At 44.2% G+C, this 13,472-nt stretch overlaps 1 protein-coding gene across 1 annotated transcript in view; it reads left to right on the top strand.

Moving 5' to 3' along the window:
- The first annotated feature begins 1,573 nt into the window (after positions 1 to 1,573).
- Positions 1,574 to 13,472, top strand: part of EPB41L3 (erythrocyte membrane protein band 4.1 like 3) — a 183,362-nt gene continuing 171,463 nt past the window's right edge. Inside the window, exon 1 of the mRNA XM_023724879.1 lies at positions 1,574 to 2,378. The gene's annotated coding sequence lies outside the window, so the exon portion shown is untranslated. The remainder of the gene's footprint in view (positions 2,379 to 13,472) is intronic.

Raw genomic sequence — 13,472 nt, 5'->3', positions numbered from 1 at the left:
TGCGGAGGCGGCCCTGCGGCGGCTGGGGGTGGGGAGGCCCGGGGCTCCCGCCGCGGGAGTTTTGCTCTAGCTGATTGCTTGCGGGTATTTCCTGGGTCCTGCTTTGGGGCTTGTTGTCTTGGATTGCTCCTCTAACCTCGTCCCTACTTGTTCCCCTCCCCCCTCTTGTCCCCCCCCTCCTTCCCGCCAAGTTCACGGTTTCTGCAATGCGGTGGGTGTGGTTACCTAGTAAATTGGAACTGTGGTCCCTTGCGCTGGGAGCAGTCCTTACTTTTATGTTTTTGTATTTACCGATCTGAAGTTTTCTTGGGGTTTTTCCTCTAGTTGCAGCTCAGAGTTAAAGTTGGGAAGAGAGTGTTGCAGAACGAATGGAAAGATAAAGAACGCATGTGGTATTAATTACGCTGGAGGCCGGGCTGGGAAATCCTGGGAGGGTCCCGCAGTGCTGCTTAGGCAGTGTTTCCATGACGGTTTTAAGTTTGGTGCGTCGGCTTTTATACCTTACTTTGGTGGAATCGTTTCTGCAGATATTCTGCCTATCTTTTTTGGCCCAGCCTAGGCTCTCTGTGACGGCCGGGTGTGAGCATCTCCCCATGTGCTGAAAACATTCTGTTTGAATTTTAGAGATTTTTGAAGTCTCAAGGAAAAAGATGAAACCGCTTATTTCTGGGAGCCATGGACATTGCAGCAATTACAGTGAATTAAGCGGAAGAGCGCTATTAAGAAACAGAGCAGCTTGTCAAGCTTCAGTGAGCTATGGGGACTGGGAGGTGATTTATATCTTGGCTCAGAGGAAGTTTTAAAAAAAACACTTGTTAGTTTTGGTATCAAACTTTTAAAACTTTGGTTGGAGTGTAACAGAGTTACTATGGGAGGAAAAAAATTCCAAATTGGAGAAATGTGACTTCAATTTGTTAATTTTAAATGAAAATCAAATAGGTCATTAGAAGTAGTCTCCTTTGCGTTATGATTTTCTGATGGCTTAGGAGAGTAAAATAGAGACGCATGAGTTACTGCATAAAGTTTATCTAGTTAATACGCTTTTGGCAGATAAATTTTGCAAAACAGTATGCTGTTTTGGGAATGATTTCTCAATAACAGAAAAAGTCCCCAGTTTATTTAATTTCCCCTTTTAAGGAAAAGATTGCAGACCTTTAGGGCGAAGGTTAGTGTCTTAGTGAAATATTTACATTTAATTTTTAAGTCATTTCTTATGCATGAACGTCTGCTAGGTTTAAAGCAGTTTTGTCAATTCTTGTACTGTACTCGGACTTTGGCCAACTTTGAACTGTGCTGAAATACAAGATGAAGGTTTTTTTTTTAACTTGATGAAATATTTTAAATATACATTGGTTTTTAAAAAATTGGTTGATCAGATGAATTAAGGCACCCCCTAGGTAGAAGAACAGCAACTATTTATGTATGGAGGGATGTGATGTCACGGACTTGGGAATCTTTTTTGGATTTACTATGTCTTGGACTAGAGGAGCCCTGGTGGGACAGTGGTTAAAGCACTTGGCTGCTATATGAAAGGTTGGCGGTTTGAACACATCAGCCGCTCCGTGGGAGTAAGATGTGGCAGTCTGCTTCTGTAAAGATTATGGCCTTGGAAACCCTGTGGGGCAGTTCTACTGTGTCCTGTAGGGTTGCTGTGAGTCGGAATCCGCTCGAGGGCAGTGGGTTTGGCTTGGTATATATTGGACTAAGCATACAGCAGGAGTTTGTTCAAGGTGTTTTCTTGAACGTTTATACGTTCATTTTTTAAGTAAATGTTTTCTTAAAATTCACAAATTAGTAACCATGTCCTCGGGGGTGAAAATAGAACTCCAAGAGTAGACTGAAAAATAAATACATGTTTCTTTTCTGTAAAACTTTGACCGTAATGACGAGAGAGGTTTTTTAAGTAGTCTACCCTGGTTCTCTGTAGCTCCTCTTGGCTCTTCCGAGTGGCCTCCCACAATTTTCCTCTTGAATGTCATCTTTATTGTGGAATTTGGAGCCAGCATTGAAAACCGTGAATCCGATTTCTCTTTAGCACCACTTCATTTAGAAGAGTTCCTTAGCTGCTACATCTGTTTGTTTCAGAAGGCTGGCTAGCTGCTAATTTGTTGGGAATTCACCAGAAGCTCAGGGCTCCTGGACCTTCTCCTGTTACTTGCTGTCATTTGATTTGCCTTGGCTGCAAAGAATTATGTGCTCAGAAGCCAGGACCCGAGCGGTGAAGTCATTGCTCGGCCCTGTGTTGTGACATCACTATGGCTCAGAGGAAGCAAGGGTGGGGCCGGCCAAGCAGACGCCCTGAAGCATCCCGGCTGGCTCTAACTTTGCCTGCTGTGTGAATGGGAGTCTCCTGTCTCGAGCTGAGCTGCAACAGTCAGGTATTGTTGGGCAGTGGAAGGCAGACCGAATGCAGGGACAGCTTGGGAGGGTGTGCCTCATAGAGCGAGGCAGAAGGGTCTCTTTTTTGTGTGAAATAGTAGAAATCATTAACTCTTCCTTTTATTGAGGAAAATACTGTCGTCTTCAAAAAGGGCCATTTAAAACATCAGAAAAACAAGAATAATGAATCTGTTTTTATTTATGCATGGAGTTAATATATTTCTTACTTCTCTTTGTACTAAAATAGCATTCTTCCTAAATTTGTGGTTCAGATTTCTTAAAAGTATTTAGTGTCTGTAAAGATAGAGTTTATTTCCTGGGCAGGCAGTGTTCTTTCTGATTTATTTTTAAGTGATGTAATTGCAGTTGGCAATTGAAAAAAGAAGACAAACGGGATTTCACAAGTGAAGATATCTGCAATGATTTGGGGAAACTTATTTCCATTTAAATTTCTGTTATAGTTGAAAGCTATCTTATGATTTAGCATTTTTATCCTAATTGAGACATCTGGTGAAGACATTATCACAGACACGCTTTACCCCAAATTGTGTTGAATAAATTGTAAAAGGAGGACTGAAATTCTGAAACACTGAAGTACATTTCATGCTTTGATTCCTGAATTTAATGTGGGTTGAAAGAAACGAAGAACCACAAGAGGAACTGCAGATGTCCCTTCTCTTGTCTGTTCCTCCTGGCTGAGTGTCATTTTTGCGTGTGTGTGTGTGTGTTGTATAAGAGCTCTGCATAGTCCCGGATTACTTAATTCTGTAGCTGTTGCAGAGCACATTACAAAAGCAAAAGGAAGAAAAAATGGGAAGAATGGCTAAAGTAGAGAAGTTGAAATGACGTACTAGAAACTGCAGATCGCTGGCTTGAAATGTCTTTAGTACTCCATTTTTAGACACTGGGGTGATTGGTTAAATTGCACACTTGAGAATTGTAAGCTTCTATTAGCACCAAACCCCTAATTCTTTTGTAATTTGCAGTACAGAGGAAAAGCTGACAACTTAATTTTTAGATTGCTGACATTTTGATACGTTGTTCTTATAGCCCTTCCTTCGAAACTTAAAGAAAAAGAGAAGTCTAGATTAAACCTAAAAAGCAAGTGAAATATTTACCCTGTCTTGTTTGTGTTTCTCTCCTGTTCACTGGGCGATGCCTGATATGGCAGGAACTTACTTCTCTTGGGGTTTTAGCCCCAAGCCCAGCACAGGTGTAAATGTGTGGCATTGAGTAAATATTTATGAACTGAATGAAAATGAGGCCTTTTGAAACTTCTATTTCCCTACCAAAAATATTTTAAAAGGCTTAAAAAACGCTGCTGCTGTATTTAAAAATGGGCATTACTGGATTCACTATGCGGTCATTCTGTTTAATGGGATGATCATTTTCATAGGAAGCTTGCTCTCTCTGTCCGTGGCTCAGATTGGGTAGGTCCTGGAGGTTTTGCTGTATCAGAGAAGAGGATACTGCGGGTACCAGGGAACAAGGAATAGCTTCTTTCAGCAAAGAGCTGCAGGCAGCCCGCTTCTCCTGCCAGCTCTGACTGGTGCCGCGGAGGACCTCAGCATAGAGGGAACACTCAGACCAGGACGCAGGGAGCAGACTGGAGCGCGGAAGAAGCCGAAAGGGGTCTGTGCTGGGTGATGACATCGATCTGGCATTGATTCAAAGAGAAGAACGAGTTTCTGTTGTAGGTATTTGTTCTCTGCCCATCGTAATACAGTGTTTTCATTCTCAAAAAGTGGAGTTTCTGTATATTTTATTGAAGCCCTCACTTTAATCGTTTCTAAAACAAACTTACCTTTTTCATATTTTAACATCTCTGAGATTGGGGTGTATCTTACAGTTGCTGTCAGTCATGTGATGTCACGACTTAGTTGTCTTTGTGTCTCTGCGTCAAAACTTGGAATTGGAAGCCGCTGATTGGAAGCAAACCCTGGAGACAATAGTGGAGCGCTCTTTGAAGAAATAATGTATCGCCAGTACTCTTGGTGACATAGAACACGCTGGTTTTTTTGGTTCATATTTTGCTCATCTGTTCATAGAATACCTGAGTAAGTCCAAAAGTGCTCTTTAAGTAAGTAGAAAATTAAAATTCTAGCCCTTCAGAAAGTATGAGTCATAGATTGATTGGCAGAGTGTTCTGTAAACTAATCTCTGTTATAATCAGTGTTCTCATAATGTTCTCATAACTTTCATGAAATACTGTTTGTCACCGGGCCATGAAAATTATTTGAAATATGCCTTGTAATGTTCAGTGCTTGTTGACATGGCCCGTTCTAGAGATAGGTGATTATGTTTCCTGTGTACATTCCTGTGTAGGACACGTCTGTCCAGCGGGCTTCGTTTCCAAGTTGGCTTTTCCGTTTTGGCCCTCAGGAGATGGTTGGATTCTGACAGAGGTTAGTGCTTGAGAAAACATTCCAGATAGGACATTCAGGGGGCCTGAATGTAGCTGGAGTGTAGCCTTCATGCTGGGGAGGAATGGGAGATGAGCTTAGGAAGGGAATGTGGGCCTGGTTGTGGAAGACTTGGATATGAGATTAGTAGTGGTTTGGACTTTACTGGAAACCCTGGTGGCGTAGTGGTTAAGAGCTACGGCTGCTAACCAAATGGTCGGCAGTTTGAACCCACCAGGCGCTCCTTGGAAACTCTATGGGGCAGTTCTACTCTGTCCTACAGGGTGACTATGAGTCAGAATCGACTCGACGGCAACAGATTTGGTTTTTGGTTTAGTGACTTAACTAGGAGTATTTTGGACTTTATTGGCGACGCGTAGGGCTTTCAGTGGCTGCTAATGGTAGCGGGCAGCCATTTAAAATGGTTCAGTAGGGAAGGAGGATGCTCTCCTGGCAGTTACTGTGGATGTGTTGGAAGAATAGGAGTTGAGAGCCAGAAGATCCTTTGTTAATGGACTAATCCAGAATTTTTATTTATGATTGAACTGTTCCATCAGAGATTGAATGTAATGGTTTCTCCTCTAAGTAATTGGTGTTTTGGCAACTCACACCAAATATATTTTATGGGTTTATTTAGTTGGAGATTAAATATTACTTTTGGGCTACTGGGTAGAAGAATGTGATAATGGGACAGTTTTCTTTCTTTTGTATTTTTCCAATTAAAATACCTTTGTTATCTAAGATATCAAAAATAATGCATGCGCACTTCAGAGTGAGCGTGTGTGTGTGTGTGTGTGTGTGTGTGTGTGTGTGTTGTGTGCTGTCAAGTTGGTCCTGACTCAGTAGGACAGAGTAGAACTGCTCCATAGGGTTTCCAAGGTTGTAATCTTTCCAGAAGCAGTTTGCCACATTTTTCTCCCTTGGAGCGGCTGGTAGGTTTGGATAGTTGAGCACTTAGCCATTGCACCTCCAGGGATCCTTCATCTCAACGTGTATTCTAACAATACTGAAAAACAAAAAGAAGAAATCTCCTCATCTGGAGAGAGCTGTTGTTAACATTTTTGGTGAATGTGCTTCTAAAATTAATGTCTTGGAGTGCGTGGTCGAGTGTGTTCTGTTGCGGAATCAGAGAGAGCTGGGCTGGGCTCCCGAGCTCCCTGTTTAATAGCTGTGGACATGAGTCAAGTCTCTTTAACTTTTTTGAGTCTGTTTGCTCATTTATGAGGTGGAGTTAACGCGTGCGCCTCAGGGATGTTGTGAGGATTAAATGATACTGTGTTCAGATGCAAAACACTGAGCAGAGTACCTGGTATATCAGACCACTACTGCCAGCTGTCATGGGTCAGTTCTGACTCATGACAACACCATGGGTGTCAGAGTGTCCTGCATAGGACTTTCAATGCCTGATTTTTTTTGGAAGTGGATTGCCAGGCCTTTCTTCCGAGATGCCTCTGGGTGAACTTGAACCTCCAACCTTTAGTTAGCAGCTGAGTGCATTAACTAGGTGCCTGGCAAATAGCTGGGTAGAAAAGAGTTAACATAATGGGCCTGCTGCTGTCCTTTGAAGGCCTGCGTGCAAGGTTGACCCTTGTCTGGCACCTGGGAACTTGGATCTCAGGAGGCTACTGCCATTCACAGGACTGCTGATGAGAGTTGCTCACTGTGCCTTAACTGCGGTCTGATTTATGCTGAACACCTGCCTTGTTTCTGGGCGTCTGGAATTTTTGTACATTCCAGGCGGAGGCTGGCTACGTGACCAGCCCCCGGTAAAACCCTGGGCACCGAGTCTCTCTCGAGTTTCCTTGGTTGGCCGCATTTCACGTGTGTCTTCATAAATCTGGCTGGGGGTAATTAAACACGTCTCGTGGGATGCCGGGTCCCTGGGTAACACAGATGGTTTGTTGTTGGCGAAAGGTTGGTGGTTCGAATCCACCCAGCGGCTCCGTAGAAGAAATACCTGGCAGTCTGCTTCCGTAAGATTGCAGCCATTGGAAACTCTGTGGAGTACAGTTCTATTCCGACACACGGGGCCACCGTGAATCAGAATTGACTCGATGGCTGCTGGTTCTTGGGGGTGTGTGAGAGAGAGAGAGAGAGACTCGGGGCGACGCTTGGAAGCTTGCACCTGGTTTCCCTGGACTTTGCCCCGTGTTCTTTTTCCTTTGCTGAGTTTGCTTTGTCCCCTGTCACTGTAATGATCATAGCCTTGAATACATATGTGTGCTGAGCCCTGTGAGTCCTCCTGGGGACTCTCTCAAGCCTGCGGAGCCTGACACAATAGCAGCGACAGTATGTTGTGTATATACAGATGCATAGATTAAAAAAAAAACAACACAGAAACTGTTGCCATCGAGTTGATCCGATTCTGACTCATAACGACCCTGTAGGACAGAGCAGAACTGCCCCGTGGGGTTTCCAAGGAGCGCCTGGTTGATTGGAACATGCACAAGACACTTTACACGAATAGGCTTCTAGCACAGGTACTAGCATGTGACCGTTTTTATTTAACTGTATGTCCTGGGCAGCTTGTTCACCTCTACAAATCTGTACCTGTATCTCCGGAATAACTGTTGTGTTCTCTTGGTCCTGTGAAATGCTGGTGGAAGGATCCTTACTGCAGGGAGTTCTGTTATCTGAAGCCTTGTCCTACCGCTGCTCCTCTTCCTGCCGGCTGCATTTTCTTCTTCTAAGGTTGCACACGTGTCAGACTTTGTGATGAAACAGGACCCTAGCAGAATTACAGTCTCTAACGATAATTATGCACTTCTGAATGTTGTATATGAATTACTTAGTTTTAACAAACAAAATCCACCAGATTGTAGCCATAATGGTTCCTGATTTCTTAATTTGTGCTTTAATGTGGTGTCTTCACCTAGGGCTGACCTCACCTGGCACAGTCTGACCTTGACTCCCAGGTTCCCACTCTTTCACCCGTGTGCCTCTCAGCATACCCCACGGGGCAGCAGACACTTCAGCCTGTACCCAAACTTGACTCTCTTTTGGGTCAGACTTCAAGTCTGAGCTAGTTTCGGAAATGTGGGATCTTGGGCTCCCAGAGACAGAAAAAATAAACTCCCCTTGGTCTTGTCCTGAGTTTGAACCCTTCCTTTGTCTGCAGCAGTAGAGGGCTAACAGTATCAGATTCAGTTCACAGGTTTCCTGCAGATTCTCCAGGATGTGAGCCCTCTGTTGGATTATTGACAAGAGCAAGGCCTTGTGTGATTTCTGGTTCACTCAGCGCCCAGTCTTTTATCCCTGTGTTCACACAGTTGAGGAAAATAGCTTTGTCATGGTGAAGGTTGCTGCAAACGGCTAAGCGTTTGTCTGCTAACCGGAAGGTTGGAGGTTTCAGTCCACCCAGAGGTGCCTCGGAAGAAAGGCCTGGTGATCTCCTTCTGAAAGATCAGCCACTGAAAACCATGTAGAGCACAATGCTACTCTGACACACGTGGGGTCGCCGTGAGTCGGAATCGACTTGAAGCCAGCTGGTGATCCTGTAGGTGGTGCTAAAAGGAATGGTGTGCCTAGATTTCTGTTAGGTCATGCCATTACAGCGTCTGTAAACTCAGTGGTGGGCCTGAGGTCTGCCTACTTTCGTGTAATTTCTGCCTAGAGTTGCTCACATCACAGAGATGTAGAGTCTTTGGCAACTTCATTACATAGAACTTTTCTTGATGAATTTTTGTGTTATTTGGTGGTGACTTTTATTAACTTTAGGTTAGGAGCAATACCCTGAGTGGCCTAGAATATACCAAAAAAAAAAAAAAAAAAAAAAAACACCATTGCCGTCAAGTTGATTCTGACTCATAGCGACTCTATAGGACAGAGTAGAACTTCCCCATGGGGTTTCCAAGGAGCAGCTAGTGGATTTGAACTGCTGACCTTTTGGTTAGCAGCCAAGCTCTTAACCACTGCACCACCAGGGTTCTAAGGAATTGGAAAAGTAGAGGTTAGCTAATTTGGAAAGTTATATTTTCCTTCATTCTTGAAATGTAGATAGCTATGTGGTAGAATAAGGAAAATATAACAAGCTAGAAAATTAAATGGATTGAAATGTCTGCTCTCTTGATCTGGGTGACTTTGGGCAGGCTCCTCCGCCTCTCTGGCACCAGTTTCCCCAGCTGTGGAACGGGGATGATGGTGCCTACCTCAGGTTGACAGGAGAGCTGTGTTCCAAGACTCCTAGAACGGTGTCTGATGAGAACAGGCACAGAGTTACTGGATTTCCATCTCAATGAGGATTTGTTCTTTGCCTGCTTTGCTTGTTTCTACGGGGCCTGTGGTAGGAATTGTGAGAATCCAAAGATTACCTTCCAGGAGAATACTGAGTTTTATGAAATTCTAACACAAACTCCATAATCCAGAAGATGCCCTCGATGAGAATATGGGATTTTGTGAAATATGTGACACTCCAAATCACAGTAGTAGCCATTTGCAAAGAGTTAGACACAGTGATTTTCAACATTTCATGTGTAACAGAATCACCTGGGGAGTTTGTTAAGAAGGAATTTCTGGGGACTTATCCAGAGAGTGTCATTTAGAAGGTCTGGGATTGGGTTCAGGCATATGTGTGTCCAGCAGGTACTTCAGTGGGTTCTGATGCAGGTGGTCTCTGGGCTGTATCTTGAGGTCTGCTGTCTTAGTCACATTTTAAGGACTCTCCAGCTTTCTGACTATCATCAGAGAAGCATTTAATCTGGAAGGATGACACTCTGTAAATAGTCGTGCAGATGTTTGAGAGAATGTTACCAAAGAGGGAGGAACCCTGGCCTTGGGGTCAGAAAGGCTGGGTTTTGTGGTCCTGGGACATGATGTACAATTTAAAAGGTTAACGAAGTAGGTAAAGGGTTAGTTTTCTTGTCTGGTAAACAGGGATGATAGTAATTATATAGCCAAATGGTCAGGAGGATTAAATGAGACTCTACAGGAAAGTACCTGGCTCTTCACAGGTCTTCAGTTGGGCTAAGTTTTCCTTGGTGTGATTGATACGGAAAATGGAGTAAAATCAGATTGTGAGGGAGAGATGCCTCCATGAGTAAGTGTGATTCTGCTGATCATAAGCAGACTGAACTATTGGGGGTCTTACAGATGTTCTCAAGATATTACGATGTTCTTGATTTATATATTCCACAGTCAACACCCATGGAAGCAGCAGTCAAGAAATCAAAAGATGCATTGCATTGGGCAGATCTGCTGCAAAAGACCTCTTTAAAGAGTTGAAAAGCAAAGATGTCACCTTGAAGACTAAGATGCACCTGACCCAAGCCATGGTGTTTTCAGTCGCCTCATACGCATGCGAAAGTTGGACAGTGAATAAGGAAGACCAAAGAAGAATTGACGCCTTTGAATTGTGGTGTTGGTGAAGAATATTGACTATACTATGGACTGCCAAAAGAACGAACAAATCTGTCTTGGAAGAAGTACAGCCAGAATGCTCCTTAGAAGCAAGGATGGCGAGACTACATCTTACATACTTTAGACATGTTATCCGGAGGGATCAGTCCCTGGAGGACATCATGCTTGGTAGAGTACAGGGTCAGTGAAAAAGAGGAAGACTCTCAAAGAGATGGATTGACACAGTGGCTGCAACAATGGGCTCAAGCATAACAATGATTATGAGCATAGCGCAGGACAGGGCAGTGTTTCGTTCTGGTGTACATAGGGTCGCTGTGAGTCGGAACCCACTTGACGACACCTGACAACAACAATTTATATATGTGAAATGTTAAAATGATGAAAAACTTTGTTTTCTTTAAGGATAGTACTGTTTTTAGTGATATTAATATAAATGTTAAACGGTCAGGTTGCATTATGTTTTATATTAATTAGCGTTTTTTTCTATATTCATATCCAATAAAGACACAAACACATAAACCAAAAACCAAACCAAACCCATTGCCGTTGAGTCGATTCTGACTCATAGCGACCCTACAGGGCAGAGTGGAACTGCCCCATAGGGTTTCCAGGGAGCGCCTGGTGGATTCGAACTGCTGACCTTTGGTTATCAGCCATGGCACTTAACCAGTACGCCACCAGGGTTTCCCATAAACCACACAGAGGAGAAAAAGAAGTCACTTATTTTCACATTTAAAGTTAATCACTTTCTTAGGATTCAAAGATGAATTCAAGAGGCTGCTTCCAGTCTTTGGAGCTATAGTTGCAGTACAGCCTTCAAGATCTTACAGAGCTTTTCTGACAGCATGGTCTTGTCTTGGCACAGAAAGCTAGCAAGTCCGATGAATTACTCAACTGCCTGTACACACTGACTTTTCTCACCTCATTGCATCTACTCTGGGTTCGGAGCAGTGTCCCCAAGCTTGCAAACTTGGAGTCGCCTCAAAGACTGCTTTCACATTAAGATAATGTATATGACAAGATCTTAGGTGAAGAATGGAACATACAAGCATCAGTATATTAAATTTCAAAATCTCTTTTATTCCATTCAGTTTCCGCTGCACCGTGATGGGTTTGACTGGTTCACCGTTGTATCTGTTGTTTCTGTACGCGCTTACTGAAGAGTTGGGTTTCACCCTGGCTGTCTCTATGCCTGTGGCTTCTCCTGACTGACATTGTAGAATATCTTCTTTGGTCATATTAGCATTTGTGTTGCTTATCAGATCAAGGACAGCCCCCAGGTGAGCACTTGCCCACCCACCCCCAACTGATTACCACCCTCCCTGTCTCAGTGAGGAGCCCTGGTGGCGCAGTGGTTAAGAACTTGGCTGCTAACCAAAAGGTCGGCAGTTCGAATCCACCAGCTGCTCCTTGGAAACCAATGGGGAAGTTCTCTGTCCTATAGAGTCTCTATGAGTCAGAATTGACTCCATGGCAACTGGTTTTGTTTCAGTGAATGCTTTACCGTCCCCCAAGAGGAATCCGGTCTTCTCCATGTAGGACAGCTGCCCAGTGACCTTTTCTCCGGGTGACTGTAGTTCAGGTGTCCCCCAGCCTGACAAGCCGCACACAACAGACAAACCCATCCTTTGACTCCGTCTCCTCAAGCTTCCTGCCAGTTCTTCTCAGCTGGTTGGCTCTGAGCTAGACTTTGTTGAAATTATGATCTGTTCAGACGTGATAATTACTTGGTGAAAGTAATAGTATTACAAGACTCACCACATTATACTGACATAGAGATTTAAACTGAAGAGACTGGTGACATGTACCAAAACATGACACTCTGAGCCTTTGTGAAGTTTCGCTCATATATCCATTTATGTATCCACCAGTACTTACAGGATGCCTCTTACGAACCTGGTACTGTGCTTTCTGCTGGGATTACAGCGACGAACAAGGCCTCTGCTCTCCTGGAACCTGTATTTTATCAGGGGGACAGACAATAAATAAATATGATTTCAAGTGGTGATGAATGTTCTGAAGCAGGATCAGGTCGTAGTGACTATGAGTGTGGAGGGCTACTTTAGATACAGTCGTTTTGGGGGTGTTTAACGTTTTACTAAGTCCTTCATTTCTGTGTGCCTCCCTTCCTTGTGCGTGTGATGTCAGTTCTAGATGTAGCTGCTGCCAGGCATGGCCCTCGTCATAACGTCTTCTGTGTCCGGGCGTGGCGTGGCGCCTTGTGCACTGCGGCTCCCCGTTGACTGCTGGGTACATCACTCATCCCGCCCCCTTCTTTGGTGTATATTGCGTTTCCTTGTGATATTATGATTTAACACCCACGTTCTCTTCTTTCTTATGCATGTTTAATTTCTTTACAGTCTCACTCAGAGGGGGTCTCACCATGAAGATAATGAAGCTTCAGCTTCAGGATCCCCCTGCCCCCCCCCCCCCCCCCCCAGAATCCTTTTCTAAGGTTTATACTTAATAGCTTCTTGGATGAGAATCAGCGTAAAGTCAGTTCCCAGGAGGCGGAGATCAGTCACAGTCCCACTTTCCCACTCTATCATTTCTGACACCAGCCACCTACACAACACTCTCTTTCTCTGTCCCTGGCCGTCAGGACTAGGTCAAACCTTACAGGTTAAGAGGACACTGTCCTGGGGTTTGTTAATTTGCTGGAATGACTCACAGAACTCATGAGGACATTATACTTACTACTACTGCTTTTATTGTAGTAAAAGGATATTAAAAAAAAAAACAAAAAACCTGTTGCCGTCAAGTCGATTCCGTCTCGTAGCGACCCTATAGGTCAGAGTAGAACTGCCCCATAGACTTTCCAAGGAGCGCCTGGTGGATTCGAACTGCCAACCTTTTGGTTAGCAGCTGTAGCTCTTAACCACTGGGCCACCAGGGTTTCCGAACGATATAAACCAGGATCATCACAAGGCAGAGATGCACAGGTGAGGTCTGGGATGGTTCTCAGAGAGGCAAGTCCCCTTCCCCTCACCAACCAGGAAGCTCTCTGAAGCTCAGGCTTCCAGGCTTTTATTGGCCAGTCCTGCATGATAGCCTAAATGGTGCCACTTGAGACTGGTTGATACCAGCCTCCCCGGTGAGTCTCTTCTGGTCTGGCCAGCTCCACTTCACAGCATAAATCCTCAGGTGTGGCCTCAGACTAAGGGTTATTTCTCTGGAGCCAAGGACAGAGGCTACCTTGTTGTTAGGTGCCATCTAGTTGGTTCTGACTCACAGTGACCCTGTCTATATACAGCAGAATGAAACACTGCTTGGTCATGCAGTATCCTCACAAATCATGCTTGAGCCCATTGTTGCAGCCACTGTGTCATTCCATCT

Source organism: Trichechus manatus, unplaced genomic scaffold, assembly GCF_000243295.1.
Source record: "Trichechus manatus latirostris isolate Lorelei unplaced genomic scaffold, TriManLat1.0 scaffold00266, whole genome shotgun sequence".
In the NCBI taxonomy this organism is placed as follows: Eukaryota; Metazoa; Chordata; class Mammalia; order Sirenia; family Trichechidae; genus Trichechus; species Trichechus manatus.
The sequence above is the reverse complement of the archived record's forward strand: the minus strand, read 5'-3'. Positions and strand labels throughout refer to the sequence as shown.